Source organism: Dasypus novemcinctus, chromosome 12 (genome assembly GCF_030445035.2).
Source record: "Dasypus novemcinctus isolate mDasNov1 chromosome 12, mDasNov1.1.hap2, whole genome shotgun sequence".
Taxonomy (NCBI): Eukaryota; Metazoa; Chordata; class Mammalia; order Cingulata; family Dasypodidae; genus Dasypus; species Dasypus novemcinctus.
In genome coordinates this window covers 8,632,245-8,645,929 of record NC_080684.1, presented here as the reverse complement: position 1 = coordinate 8,645,929, position 13,685 = coordinate 8,632,245, and the positions used below count along the sequence as shown (strand labels likewise).

Genomic DNA, 13,685 nt, shown 5'->3' with positions numbered 1-13,685 from the left:
AGAGCTAGGCGCCCATCCCAGGGAGACTGGCTTGCTAACACTGCGGACCTCTCGAGCTCTACCGCACTAGCCTCCCCTTGCTGGACCCCCACCTGGGGGCTGCCCCAACTGAACGGTCTAGTCTTTTTCCAGAGGCAGGTCATGGTAGACCACGAACCAGGTCTGCAGTGATGACAGTATTCCCCACAGATCAGAAAAACAGAAGCAAAACTCAGTGGACGCCCTGTCGACTCCTGCACTGATTCGGTAAAATCAATCACGGTGGACTTAGAACCCTGCCTGGGAGGCAGGCAGTAGGTGGCATGAGCCGCAGTTATACCCTCTGTCCTCCAAAACCATGGCAGAACACAAGGAGAAGCCCTGACGATGAAGGAGACTGTCAGGAGCAAGGTGATATTCTCTCTACCTTTCCTCTTAGCAGATACTTTTTATCATTAACGACACAGATTCTAGATGACTTTTTAAAATTCCGCACATGCTCTGAAAAGAACACTCACATCACTGATTGTTAAATTTTTTGGCAATTTGTATATTCCAGTGTTTTCTCTCTTACACGATCATCTTATGTAGCAGAAGTGGTTGCTTATAATTAGACACGCTCTAACGTGACTTTGTACTGAGAATAAAAGGGGCTCTGTACTAGGAAGGAGTAACTAGAGTCGTCTCTGGCTCCCTTACGTTACGTAGTTGATGTCAGCGTGTACACGTATTCATTTGCATATGGTCATTTTGACCACTCTCGAATACTGATCATCTTTAAGGTTGCCGAGGGAACCACTGTGAAGTTCCCAAGCAGCAGTGCTGAAGGCATTTGAAGCGTGACCTCAAGGGCTGCTCACCATTGACTGCATGCCTCTTTCTGTTCTTTTCCCTTCCCTTTCTGCATGACAATTAAAAATAGATCAAAAGGAATTTGCCAAGGTTGACTTCTAATAGTCACATTCTAGTAGAAAGAGGTCTGGCTTACTGACCAGGACAAACCATTTGACTTTGCTTTGTCTCAGTTTTAATCTGCATGTAAGTCTCCTCCCTAAATGCAGTGAAGATGAAATACATTGTGTGAAGTGATCAGAAGGCTGCATAGATGATCATAAGAATATAAGTTACTATAATTATCCTGCTGCCTGTTTCACCTCCACCTAGGAGAGATGTGTGCTCTCATCACTTACTGCTAAGTTTGATTCTTTGAGCTATGCCAGTAATTGTACCCTGGAACTGCTTGTACTCATTTTCCTCAGAGAACAGCATGGGTTCCCTGTCTTTGCAAGGGCTTCGGAGTTGGAAAGCCTTGGCAAAGTCCCTGTACCTGTCAAAGCTCAACCAGAAAAGAGAAAACACTCTCTTTAAAAGAGAGGGAATTTGATACAGGAAAGAGGCACACAATGATAAAAGTGCTGAAAAGCTAAACGAGATTAGCAGGAGCAGGAGTTCCCTACCGTCTGTTGAAGCCTGGGGGCTGAGGTCCCTTGGAAAAAGCTGGAATTAGGAGAGACCTGAGCAGCAGGACATGGAGCCCCAGAAAACACACAACTGTTGTCTGAACTGCAGGAGGATGGAGAAAAATACTCCCCAGTCTCCTTTTGTGCTGCCCTCCAGGCTCCATGCTGTAACTTGCCCAAACTTAGGGAACCTGGGAAATGATTCAGCCTGCAGGGGTCAGTAGACAGGCTGAGAAGGAGGACACTCCCTTCACCCCTCTCGCTCCCAAATTCCTAATCTAGAAAGGGGTGATAATGCATATATCACACCACTGCTGGATTAAATAAAAGAATGTAAACACAGCGCTTTAGATAACAGTCATTCAAAAAGCTTTTCTTTCTTTCCTCTAAATTTTTTTTAAAGATTTATTTATTTCTCCCCACCCCCATGTTGTTTTTCACTTTCTGAGTCTGTTCATCTTCTTTGTTATTTTTGGAGGCACCAGAATCTGAACCTGGGACCTCCAATGTGGGATGGAGGTGTCTAATCGCTTGAACCACCTCTGCTCCCTGCTTTGTTGTATCTCTCACTCTGTTTTGCCTTCTTATGTCTCTTGTTGCTGTGTCATCTTGTTACATCACCTCACTGCACCTGCCCATCACATCAGCTCATTGTCTTCTTCAGGAGGCCCAGGGAACCTCTGCTCCATGCTTTGTTGTGTCTCCCATTATGTTCTTTTCTTCTTGTGTCTCTTGTTGCATCACCTTGCCACACTTACCCATCACGCCAGCTCACTGTCTTCTTTAGGAGGCACCAGGATCCAAACCATTGACCTCCCATGTGGTAGGTGGGAGCCCGGTCACCTGAGCCACATTTGCTTCCCTCCTCCAAATTTTTGACAACTTTGGTTTAGACACCTGCTTATTTAGTGCTCTCCCCTTTGGCATCCAATGATTTACTCAAAAATAAAACTTTGTACCCTTACTGTTTGCAGATGAGTAAAATGTACTTTCTGCCTTCATGAGAAAATAGTAGGAAAGACAAACACTGAACAGCAAACAAGCAATGTAATAATTAAGTGCTAGGGAAAAACGAAGACTGTATTGTAACAGTGAGTTGTGCAGGACAGGGTCAGGGGAACGAGAGGACCCTCCTATGGATCTTCTGAGAAGGTCTCCAGAGGAGGTGACTGAAAACCTGGAGAAAGAGGCATCCTTTGAGGAGCAAGAAAGTTGTTATGGGTAGAAAAAATAGCTTGTAGGAAGATCCAAGGTAAGAAAGAGTTTTACTGTGTTCTAGAAATTGTTTTAAAGCCAAATTGGATAAGAGGTTGAAGTGAAGAGGGAGACTTTGAACTAGGAAACCCCCTTCCATGAATGAAGGAGAGGAGATGGGGACAGAGTGCGGTCTGGAAGCAGAGTGCTAACATGCAGATGTTTTAGTGCAGGAAATGGCACTAAACAAGGAGATATATGAGAAACTTTCCATCACAATTAATCTACATCCCAGGTGGAAGAAAAGGTATGTGGGAAATCCCTGAAGTCAAGGTGTTCTTGGCTTGTTTTAGGAACAGCAAGAAGGCTGGTGTGGGAACCAGCATAAGCAGTTGGGGGGAGGTGGGAGGAGACAAGGATGAGAAGGTGGGGGGAGGAGGTAGGGCTTTGTAGCCATAAGAACTTTGGCCATTCCTCAGAGGGAGTTGGGAAGTCATTGGAAAGTATTGATCAGGTGTGAGATAATCTGCTGACATTTTGAAAAGATCATTCTAGCTGCTAGACTGTGGACAGACTAAAGGAAGCAAGAGTGGAAGCACAGAGGCCAGTTAATAGCTTCCTTTTATAATACAAGTAAGGGATTTAGTGGCTTGAAGAGGGTTGATAATGGGAGAGTTGATGAGACCTAGTCAGATTCTAGATATGTTTTGAACACAGATGCAAAAAGATTAGTTAATATGTTGTCTATGAGTTGCAAGAGAAAGCAAAGGATAAAGATTTGAACCTGATCAAAAGAAGAATGGAACTGATATTTACTGAGATGTGGGGATGGTGTGGGACATGTGGGAAATTAGTATTTGATTTGGATATGTTAAGCTTAGACATTCAAGTGGAAATGTCAAATAGGTAGCTGAGAATATAAGCCTGGAGTTCAGGGGAGACCCCTTGACTAGAGGTATGAATTTGGGAAGTAATAGCATACTGAAAGCCTTGAGACTGGTTGCGGTCACCTAGGGAGTGAGGGAAGAGTTCCTATTATTGCGCCATGGGGCCCTCCAATTTAGAGTTTGGGGAATAAGAAAAAAACCAACAGAGACCTAGAATGCGTAGCTAGGGAGTAAAGAGGAGCACTAAGAGAAAGAGAGAACAATATGCCAGAAGTCAAATGGAGAAAGCCAGAATGAGGAAATGATTGGCTTTATTAAATATTAGTTGGGGACAGAGATTTAACCATTGTACTTTGCAAGATACAGGTCATTGGAGGCCTTGACAAGAGCTGTTTTAGTGAATTTAAAAGCCTGACTGGAGTGGGGTCAAGAGACTATTATAAATAAAAAAGGAGACACAAATTTAGACACATTTTTAAAGGAGTTTTAAAGTTTTATTGGTAAGAATATTGGGAAATGGGACAGTAGCAAGAAAGGAATAGGTTAGAGATATTATAAGATATTGGTATAATGTTGGGAAATATCCAGAAAAGGGGGGAAATTCATAATGCAATGGAGAGGAGACAGTTGTTGGACTAATGTCTTTGAATGCGCTTGAAAGTTTGGATGACAGTGTACAGATGGTGTAATGGGATCACGGATATTTCATGCATAAGAACAGGGTAAAAGGCATTTTTACCTGTAGGTGTGTAGAGATAGTGTTGGAAGCATAAGGGATTTTCCCTTCTGTTTTTTTTTTTTTTCTTTTTCTTTTTTCTGAAAGAAGCAAGGTGTGAAGCTGTTTGTATCCCAAAAAATCATGATCATAAAGCAAATCCATTCCTATAGGTGTGAACCCATTAGTAGGACTTTTGATGAGGCTACTTCTGGTCAGATGTTACCCATCCCATTCAGGATGGGTCCTAATCCCATCCTGGGGTTCTTTATAAATGGAATGAATACAGAAAGCAGAAGTCATGGAAGCAAGAAGCTGAAATCAATGAATCCAGAGGAGAAGGGAAAGACCAGCAGATGTCGCCGTGTGCCTTGCCATGTGACACAGGAGCCAAGGATGGCCAGCAGCAGGTCTTTAGGAAGAAAGCATTGCCTTGACAATGACTTGATTTGGAAGTTTTCCTGGTCTCAAACCATGTATTAATAAATTCCCATTATTCAAGCCAACCCATTTTATGGCATTTGCTTTGAGCAGCCTAGGAAACTAGAACACAATACCATCAGTTAAGACTGGAGTAGGAGGAGGAGACATTGGTGGTTGAAGGAGAGAGATGAAGGAATGATATAGAGTTTAAAGGAGATGGAGGAATGAACATACTAAGCAAGCATGAAGAGTTGCCAGACAACTTTGAGAACCTACTTAGAATGGTAGGAAGAAAAAGGGACAATAGTATGCAAGAGAATGGCCAAGGCTGTTACATAATATTCAGTATATTCTAGCACTAAATTGTCCTGTTGTGCATCGTGTTCTCCACGGTATCCAAACTTTAGGGAAACCCACAGAGATTTAGTCTCAATGCAAAGGGAAAGGAATTACATAAGATCCCAACCCCTTGTCCCAAGGTAACTTTCTTTGGGTTTTTGTGGCCCAAATCAGAGAGGCCAGCGGGAAACCGGGTAAAAATAGGACAAAAAGCAAACCCAAATATGTACCCAAGATGGATTCCATGATGGCAGGATGCAAAAGAAAAATCGGAGTTCAAAGTGACCTCATATAAAGGGGGGAGAAGGGGAAGAAAGCCTGGTTTATGAAGGGGAACAACTGCATACAAAGATGAAAACCAAAGAGAGAAAACAGTATAGGAAATGGCTGAAATCCTAGGATGCTAAGCCAGCTACATCTGGTCCAGGAGTCCAAAGGTTAATTATAAAGGAGCATGTCTCTTCCATGACACTCCTGCTCTCAGAAACTGTACTCTTCTGTATCAAAGAGATACAGCAGAAAACAGCAGCCATCACAGAAAAATTTCCCATTTGTTACAAGTTGATGGACTTTGAAGGCTCCTTAGACTGCCTCGCCTGATTTCCACTTTGCAGACTCCACACTTAAAATACCCCGTTCGTGATCTGTAGTCTGGAGCCAAAAACATCCAGATCCCTTTGGAAACTCCAGCTTTGAATGGAAAATTAACATCTCTAGGAATTGAACCCACTTCACTTGGCAATGATCAGTCATTTAAATACTAAAAGATTAATCTTTCTGATTTATCCAGAGGATAAATTAGGTTAGAATAGAAAGTGAATGAGCTCAGTCAAAAATGAATTTGAATCTTTGAAACTTGGCTTCAATTTCCTTCAGTTAATTTTGCACGGATCTGAGTTTTCTCATCTAGATGGAGTAATAATATTTATTTAGAAAATTAATGTGAATCTTAAATCGAGTAACACATACGAAAATATCTTTCACAATACTCAACGTATGGTAAGTGCTCAGAATGTGTATCACGTTTTCTTTTCATTTTACTCTCTCTCCTTTCTTCGCACCCAACCCTCCATTCCCTCCTTTTCTTCCTTTCCTTTTCAGACACTAAATCATATCACCAAGATATGTTCATGTTGGAAGTCCAGGAACATTTATTTTAAATGGACTTTTTCCCTGTCCCCCTGTCTTAGTTCCCAGGCTGCTACAACAAATAACCACATAGTGGATTGGCTTAAACAATGGGAATTTGTGGACTCATGGCTCCAGAGGCTGGGAGGCTTGTTTCCTCCCGGGTTAGCAGCCATCTGGTGGGCTGGTGCACTGGCTGGCCATGCGTGAGGCTCCTTGGCTTCCCATCACATGTCAGTCTCCTCTCTTTTCTCTTCCAGGTTCCAGCTGATTTGGGGCTCTTTCACCTGGCTTTCTCTTTATAAGGCCTCCAGAAAGAAAACTGAGATCTCTTCTGAATCAGTTGGACACAACTTCATTAAAAATAACATCTTCAGGGCAGTGGATGTAGCTCAGTGGTTGAGTGCCCGCTTCTCAGGTACGGGGTCCTAGTTTCTATCCCCGGTACCTCCTAAAAAAAAATTAAAACAAAGCAAACATCTTCCAAAGGCCCCATTTACAATGGGTTCATACCCACAGGAATGGGATCAAAATTAAGTACATGTTTTGTCTAGGCTACATAATTCAATTTACCATGTCCTTTATCAGGAGAAGGTATAATAAAGATCTAAATTCACGTTCTTACAGGAAATTTAAGCCAGCTATTTTTCACAGAATCTGATTCTTCAATCTGACTTGCATTTATCTTTCCTTAGTTTCCTTTAGTTTGTACTATCTCTGCCCCTGAGATTTGGTGTGACCTCCCAGAAAGTTCCTGATGACCATGCTTTTGTGAAGATTATTTTTAAAGGGGGAGTGCATTTCCTACAATACACCGGGTGCTTACAGATTGCTTTATAAATGTAAAATTTTAGTTATCTCAAAATATCTCATAACCGGAAAAAAAAATGGCTGCTTTTCCTAGCTTCCTGGGAGTAAATGCAGTTTCCCTTTCCTATCTACATGATACATGTTATTTCTGCTTGAAAAAATGTTCTTGAACTCTTAAACAGCCACATCAGTTTTCTCAACAGCCTGGTCATCCATCATTGAGGCAAATCACAAGGTTGTGATATTACCTTTTGCAGCAAGAAGATTAATGGACTTTTGTTGATTCCTGTCTAAACTGTCAAATTCCCCTTGTTGGAAATCTTCCAATAGTTTGTACTTAGCTTGGTTCAAATAATTTATTCAAGGCAGGGGATCATCTCAGATTTAAAGAAATATTTGATAATATCATTATCTATGGCTTAGACAGTTTAGTTTTTTTAATTTAAAAACGTGAAATGAAACATTCTCGGTAATTCTTGCCTTCTTGGGTACATGAGTAAAATACAGCTTTGCATTTTGGCTGGCATTCATAAAAATGTGGCATTCCTATTTTTCAGAAGAATACAAAAACAAAATTACATATAAAGGTAAAAATTTTATTCAAGTATCATTTTATCAAGATTATTATTTTTAAATCATTGTGAATTGGCATTTATAACCACACTGCCAATGCATAATAATATTTGGAAGATAAGGTAATAGACATAAAAGCATAAAGATCTGGCTCAGTTTTACGAGAAACCGTCCAATATTCAAATAAGTTATGTTAATACAGGGGAAAATAAAATACAAACTGAAATCATGGTAAATGAACTTTTATAGCATAATTGTAAAACTGTGAAGATAATCTAAAATTTATGGAAGAATACCTCTGTTTTAGGGAATATTGCTTTGAGATCAAATCAGAATGGCACTAGAGAATATCGGATTTAAATCTACAAGATTTAAAGATGAGGGTCCTGAATAAACAGAAACACTGCAGTTTTCCTAAGAGTTCTGTTGTCGAAGGTAAAAATAAGAAGGTGATTAGGAAAAGCAGGAAATGAAATAACATGAAAATATCCCCTGCTTCCTTTTGTGACACGCAAAGATGGGAACAGTCTGTAAACTAGGAATAGTGTGTCATTTCCAGACTACAGAGTTGCTCATTCAGGCAAACTGCTCTCCTATGGAAGCCATATGGCTGGCTTTAGTTTTGAATTTGCCTGAGAAATATTAGCCCTGTCTACTGTAGTCTTTGATGCCAATCTGTTTTAGAAGATGAATCTTAGATCTTTCACTGAATGGAAATTTCAATTTCATTAGCCAAACATTCCTGGAATGATTAAACTACTATATTTTCTAGCTTTAAAAAAAGCTTTTGCTTCGAGAAAAGAGCAAATTAAAAATTTCTACAAGAAACTCTGAGATTCTTACCTGCTTGGAAACATCAGCATGATTCCCAGAAACTCAAAATGATCTTGTCTGCTGTGTTGCTTCCAGTTTAAATCAACGACTTCAAAAGCTGACAAGTTATACCACTTTTTTCTATCTTCATTCTGCTTAAAACAATGTTGAAAGAGTAGAAATAATTGTAGGACTTTTTTTTTTTTTTACAAAAGGTTTTGATGTTCTTTTTCCCAAGAGGGCAAACCTTACCAAAAAACCCAAGCTATTAAATTTGACACCACATAAAAATATTAGTGTTTGAAGCCAACACACTGTGGATTTGTTGATCCAGTCAATCCATCAGGGAATTAAAATGGGTAAGAAGCCTGTTGGGGGAGATGGACTGACATCAGGAAACCTGTCAATTTTAATTCCCTGCAAGTAGGTGGAGGGAGCTTGGCAAGAGGGTTAGTTCCATCCATGTGGACTTCCGTGCACAAAGACTCCTTAATTCCATGAGAGCTTGCTCAGCTGTAACAGAGAGCTGACCATCACATTGGGTGGGTCATGGATTTTGGAGAAGTAGGTGATTTATTCAGGTTCAGCTATATAATGTTAGGATATTTGTGGAACATACTAACACTTGGCCTTTTTTTTACATCTTCTCTGAAACCCAGGATTTAAAACCTAATTCCCAGGAAGCAGATTTGGGTCAACTGATAGAGCATCTGCCTACCATATGAGAGGTCCAGGGTTCAAACCCAGGGCCTCCTAATCCATGTCGTGAGCTGGCCCACATGCAGTGCTGACGTAAGCAAGAAGTGCCATGCTACGCAGGTGTGTCTCCCATGTAGGGGAACCCCACACGCAAGAAGTGTGCTCTGCAAGGAGAGCCGCCTCATGTGAAAAAAGTGCAGCTTGCAGGAATGGCACCACACACATGGAGAGCTGATGCAGCAAGATGACGCAACAAAAAGAGACACAGATTCCCAGTGCCACTGACAAGAATGCAAGTGGACACAGAAGAACACAAGCAAATGGACACGGAGAGCAGACAATGGGGAGGAGGGAAGGGGAGAGAAAAAATTAAAAAATAAATCTTTTTAAAAAACCTAATCCCCTTGGACACTTTCCTAACATAACCTCATTAAAACCTCATTAAAAGTGCTATGATTCCTTAACATGGAGGTATTTTTTTCAACAAAGGATTTTTTTAAAGATTTATTTTATTTATTCCCTCCACCCTCATTGTTTGTGCTTGCTGTCTTCTCTGTGTCCATTCATTGTGTCTGTTCATCTTCTCCTTAGAAGGCACCAGGAACCAAACCAGGGACCTCCCATGTGGGAGAGAGGCACTCAATCACTTGAGCACCCTCAGTTCCCTGCTTTGTTGTATCTCTCATTGTCTTTCCTCTTTGTGTCTCCTTGTTGCATCATCTTGTTGCATCAGCTCACCCTGCCTGCCTGCTGTGCCAGCTTACTGTCTTGACTGTTTTTCTCCAGGACGCACCAGGAACAGAACCCAGGACCTTCCATGTAGTAGGTGGGAGTTCAGTCACTGGAGCCACATCCCCTTCCCTCAACAAAGTATTTTTTAAGACCACATAGATGCATGGTCAGCAGTGCTAGCAAATCTGGAAGCATGTTGGGGAAAACAGCTATTTCTTTGTATTATATACATATATTTTTTCAAATATTTTTCATTGCTTATTTTTTTTACACTTTTAAAAATTAAAGTTAATAGATCACAAAGAACATTACATTAAAAAACATGAAAAAACATAAAAAACATAAGAGGTTCCCATATACCCCACTCCCCACCCCCCACCCCATCATTTTTTCAATTGTATTTTTTCGAAGATATATACATCACAAAAAAATGTTACATTAAAAAATACGAGGTTCCCATATACCCTACTCCCTTATATATACATATATATTTTTTTAAGATTTATTTATTTATCCCCCCCTTGACACTTGCTCACTGTCTGCTCCCTGTGTCCATTCGCTGTGCTGTATTATATTTTTGTCTTTTAAAATTTATTCTAATGAAACGCTAATTTGGTCCAACATAAGTTTGAATTACAAGAGGTTTTTAAGTTCTTTATTGGTTGTAAATTGTCTTTTAGATTACATGACAGTTCCATTGCCAGATTTGGTAGGGTTTAGCGGGATGCTCTGATTCAGATACTGCCATTATAAGATCCACTCTTATGCCTTGGCTGTGGCATCACCACCCAGTGAGGTGTGGTTTTCAGCTAAGAGATACCATGTTATTTCCTCCCAGTATCACCGATTCACAGAGTTTAACTTTTTAGAATGTTCTTAAATATATGTGACTAAGTAATTAATTTATTTTAACAATTCCAGAGTCAAGGAATTCCCACTTCCAAAATGCCTTATAGAAATATCTTCTTAACTAGCCTCTTGAAGCATGAAATACTTTCTTAGATGATCTAAGAGAAATAAGAGGAAGCTCTTAGCTTGATCCTTGTTAGCATAGACAACACGCTGTGTACCACACATGCACACTCAGACACACTCTCCCTCCATATACAACAGGGATCAGTTAGGCTCCATTCATGCGTTTATGTCCATGAGCGTTTTGGGGGGAATAGGGTTTACTATGTTAAGAGAGAAGGAGCTTGTGGAAGCCAGGGACCTAAGTGCAATCATGAAAATCAGGACAGAAGCGTGGGGACTGTGTCTTTCACCAGGCATTTGGCACTGGTTTGCAGCCCATGGAGAGTAAGGACCAAAGACTTACACTCAAAGGTGAGTTGTTTGACTCTGGGCACAAAGAGAGCTGCTTTAGGGACCGAGATGAAAAAGCAAGGCATGAGGCTGAATTAGGGTGCCGCACCTGGAAACTCTGCAGACAGCCCTGCACTATTCTGGTGTCTAGATGTTGAAGGCTAGAGTTGTGTGCAAAGTCAGCACTCTTGACATAGACATTGGTGTCCTCAGGATGCATAGTTCCAGCACACCTGGCTTCTGCAAGGGGTTTAGGAGCTGGTATAGTTAACTGTGCTTTATGTAACAGAAAAGACATGCAATTTCCTTCGCTGCTTCTACTACTGGTCCTCCACCACCACCTCCTCCTTCCCCTTCTCCTCCTTTTCCCCTTCCTCCTCCACCTCCTCTTCCTTCTCCTAATAAACCCTTTTAAGTAGGAAAAAGCATTTGTATTTCACAGGAAGTACAAAAACGGGCTGTGAGCTAGATTTGATGGATAGGTCATAGTTCACTGAAGAGTTAAGTGGAGAGTAGACAAATGCCCTGGCATGAGGCAGTCTATTTATCAGGAAATGCTAACTGCTGTTACACACAACACCAAAATCCTGGTGGCTTAATGATTTTTACTCCCATCATAGTCCAATGCGGATGTTGGCTAGAGCACAGGGAGCAGGAAAGGGCTGTGCTCTACCCCACGTAGCTATTCTGGTACCTAGGCTCCTTTCTTCTCATGACTGCTACCACCAAGGACCTATGAGTCTTCCATTGGCCAGTTTGGGTCTCAGTCTAGGGGCTAGGCTTGTAAATGATGCACATCTTTTAATTCATTCCCATTGCCCCACCTGCCAGAGGAAGAGCCATGTGCATGGGAAGAAGAGGTAAAATGGATATTGGTGAATCCTAGCAATTCCTGGAAGGCATGACAAGTGGACTGACAGATGCGGTATGCAAACCTTGGTATACATGGGAGGTGGGAGTCAGGAGGAGTGGTAGAAAAGGGCCCAGAAAGGAGGAAGGGGAAGCTAAATCTCTGCCAATTTAACAGCAATCATAGGAGCTGACTCAGTTCACATGCCCATACACAGGAATACAAATATCAGCTGTGGTATTTGGAATTCTAGACAGAGAGAAGGTGAGAGTCAAATTATTTGTATGTTGAAATAAAAAAGCTAGGAAGTATGTTCTCCCAACTTGGCAGTTTCCCTCAGCAATTACTGTAGAGCGGGGGGGGGGGGGGGGGGGGGGGTTTGGGGATCAAGTTGAGGTAGACAATCTCCAAAATCATTTTATTTTTTCAGGGTATTAATTAAAACTTAATTTTTCTAGCATTTTAAGCATTTTGTTTCTTCCACCAATCACCATCCCCAGTGGCTAGGATATTTGATTTACAAATGTTGTTTTTAATGTCATTACACACGGAGATATTACTTTCACCTCATCTTCTCAGTCAAGTGGAAATGATCCTTGTTTGAGATGGTGTATTTCCTTGTAAAATGAATTCAGATAGCATCAATTAATGTCACCGTGGGAATTTCAGCAATTATAGCAGAAATTTGTACTTAAAAGACAATCATTAAAGGGGAAAACTTGATGTAAGCATTTCCTAGGTGAGCACCCAATAAATCTGTACAATCATCTAGAATGTTACTAGTCTCAACTTCTTTTGAAGAAGATTCTATCAATCAACATTTTCACTGTGTTATTATTTATAATCCTTAAAGAGAGACGACACTGCTTTTGACTTTCAAGAACACAGGATGTCTTTCTAGGCGAATAAAACTTGTCACTCAGTGACTCCACGCACAGTGCTGATGTGCGCAAGGAGTACCCTGCCACACAGGGTTGTCCCCGCATAGGGGAGCTCCACGCACAAGGAGTGCGCCCCGTAAGGAGAGCCGCCCAGTGTGAAAGATAGAGCAGCCTGCCAGAAATGGCACCGCCCACACGGAGAGCTGACACAGCAAGATGACACAACAAAAAGAGACACAGATTCCGGGTGCTGCTGACACAAGTGGACACAGAACACACAGAGAATGGACACAGAGAGAAGACAACTGGGGCCGGGGGAGAAGGGGAGAGAATTAAATTTAAAAATTTAAAAAAGATACCTTGAAATTAGTGCTTATTTTCTCTAAGTCCTGTAACCATTTTGAAGTACAAATCTATCAGAAGACTCATCTTTAATTGTTAAAAAGAAGGCAACTCCACAACCCCAACCAACAGACTTTTTGCTTCAATCCATGGACACTCATATAATCAAAACTTCTTATGACTCCAGAGCCCAGTAATTATCTACAACTCCCTAGAAGAGAAGTAGTTCTCCATTTATGTAGCATTCCAGAAAATCATTACAAATTACTAATGCTTAAAATATCTGGCTGTGAACCATTAACGACAGCTGGCATCTAAATCTAAGAGGATTAAAATATAATAGAAAACTCACACCTTACTTTATGGTATTATTAATTTTAATATTTAAAAATACCATTTCTATACATAAACATATATGTCATTCCTCTTCACTCTTTTTTGTTCTTTTCTTCAACTTTTTACTTTGAGATTCAACTTACAGGACAGTTACAAACATAACACAAACCCCATACAGAGAACATACTCTTACCACCACCACCCCAGAAACCCAGAGCC

At 40.9% G+C, this 13,685-nt stretch overlaps 2 long non-coding RNA genes across 2 annotated transcripts; both read left to right on the top strand.

The window, feature by feature from the left end:
• The first annotated feature begins 2,440 nt into the window (after positions 1–2,440).
• On the top strand, positions 2,441–9,470 carry LOC131280554 (uncharacterized). The gene is made up of 3 exons (XR_009188168.2): positions 2,441–2,691; positions 6,386–6,543; positions 8,981–9,470. It is a non-coding gene; the product is annotated as an uncharacterized lncRNA (long non-coding RNA).
• Positions 9,471–10,505: 1,035 nt separating this feature from the next.
• LOC139440114 (uncharacterized) lies at positions 10,506–13,144 on the top strand. Its single transcript, XR_011650168.1, has 2 exons — positions 10,506–11,982; positions 12,761–13,144. It is a non-coding gene; the product is annotated as an uncharacterized lncRNA (long non-coding RNA).
• Positions 13,145–13,685: the final 541 nt, after the last annotated feature.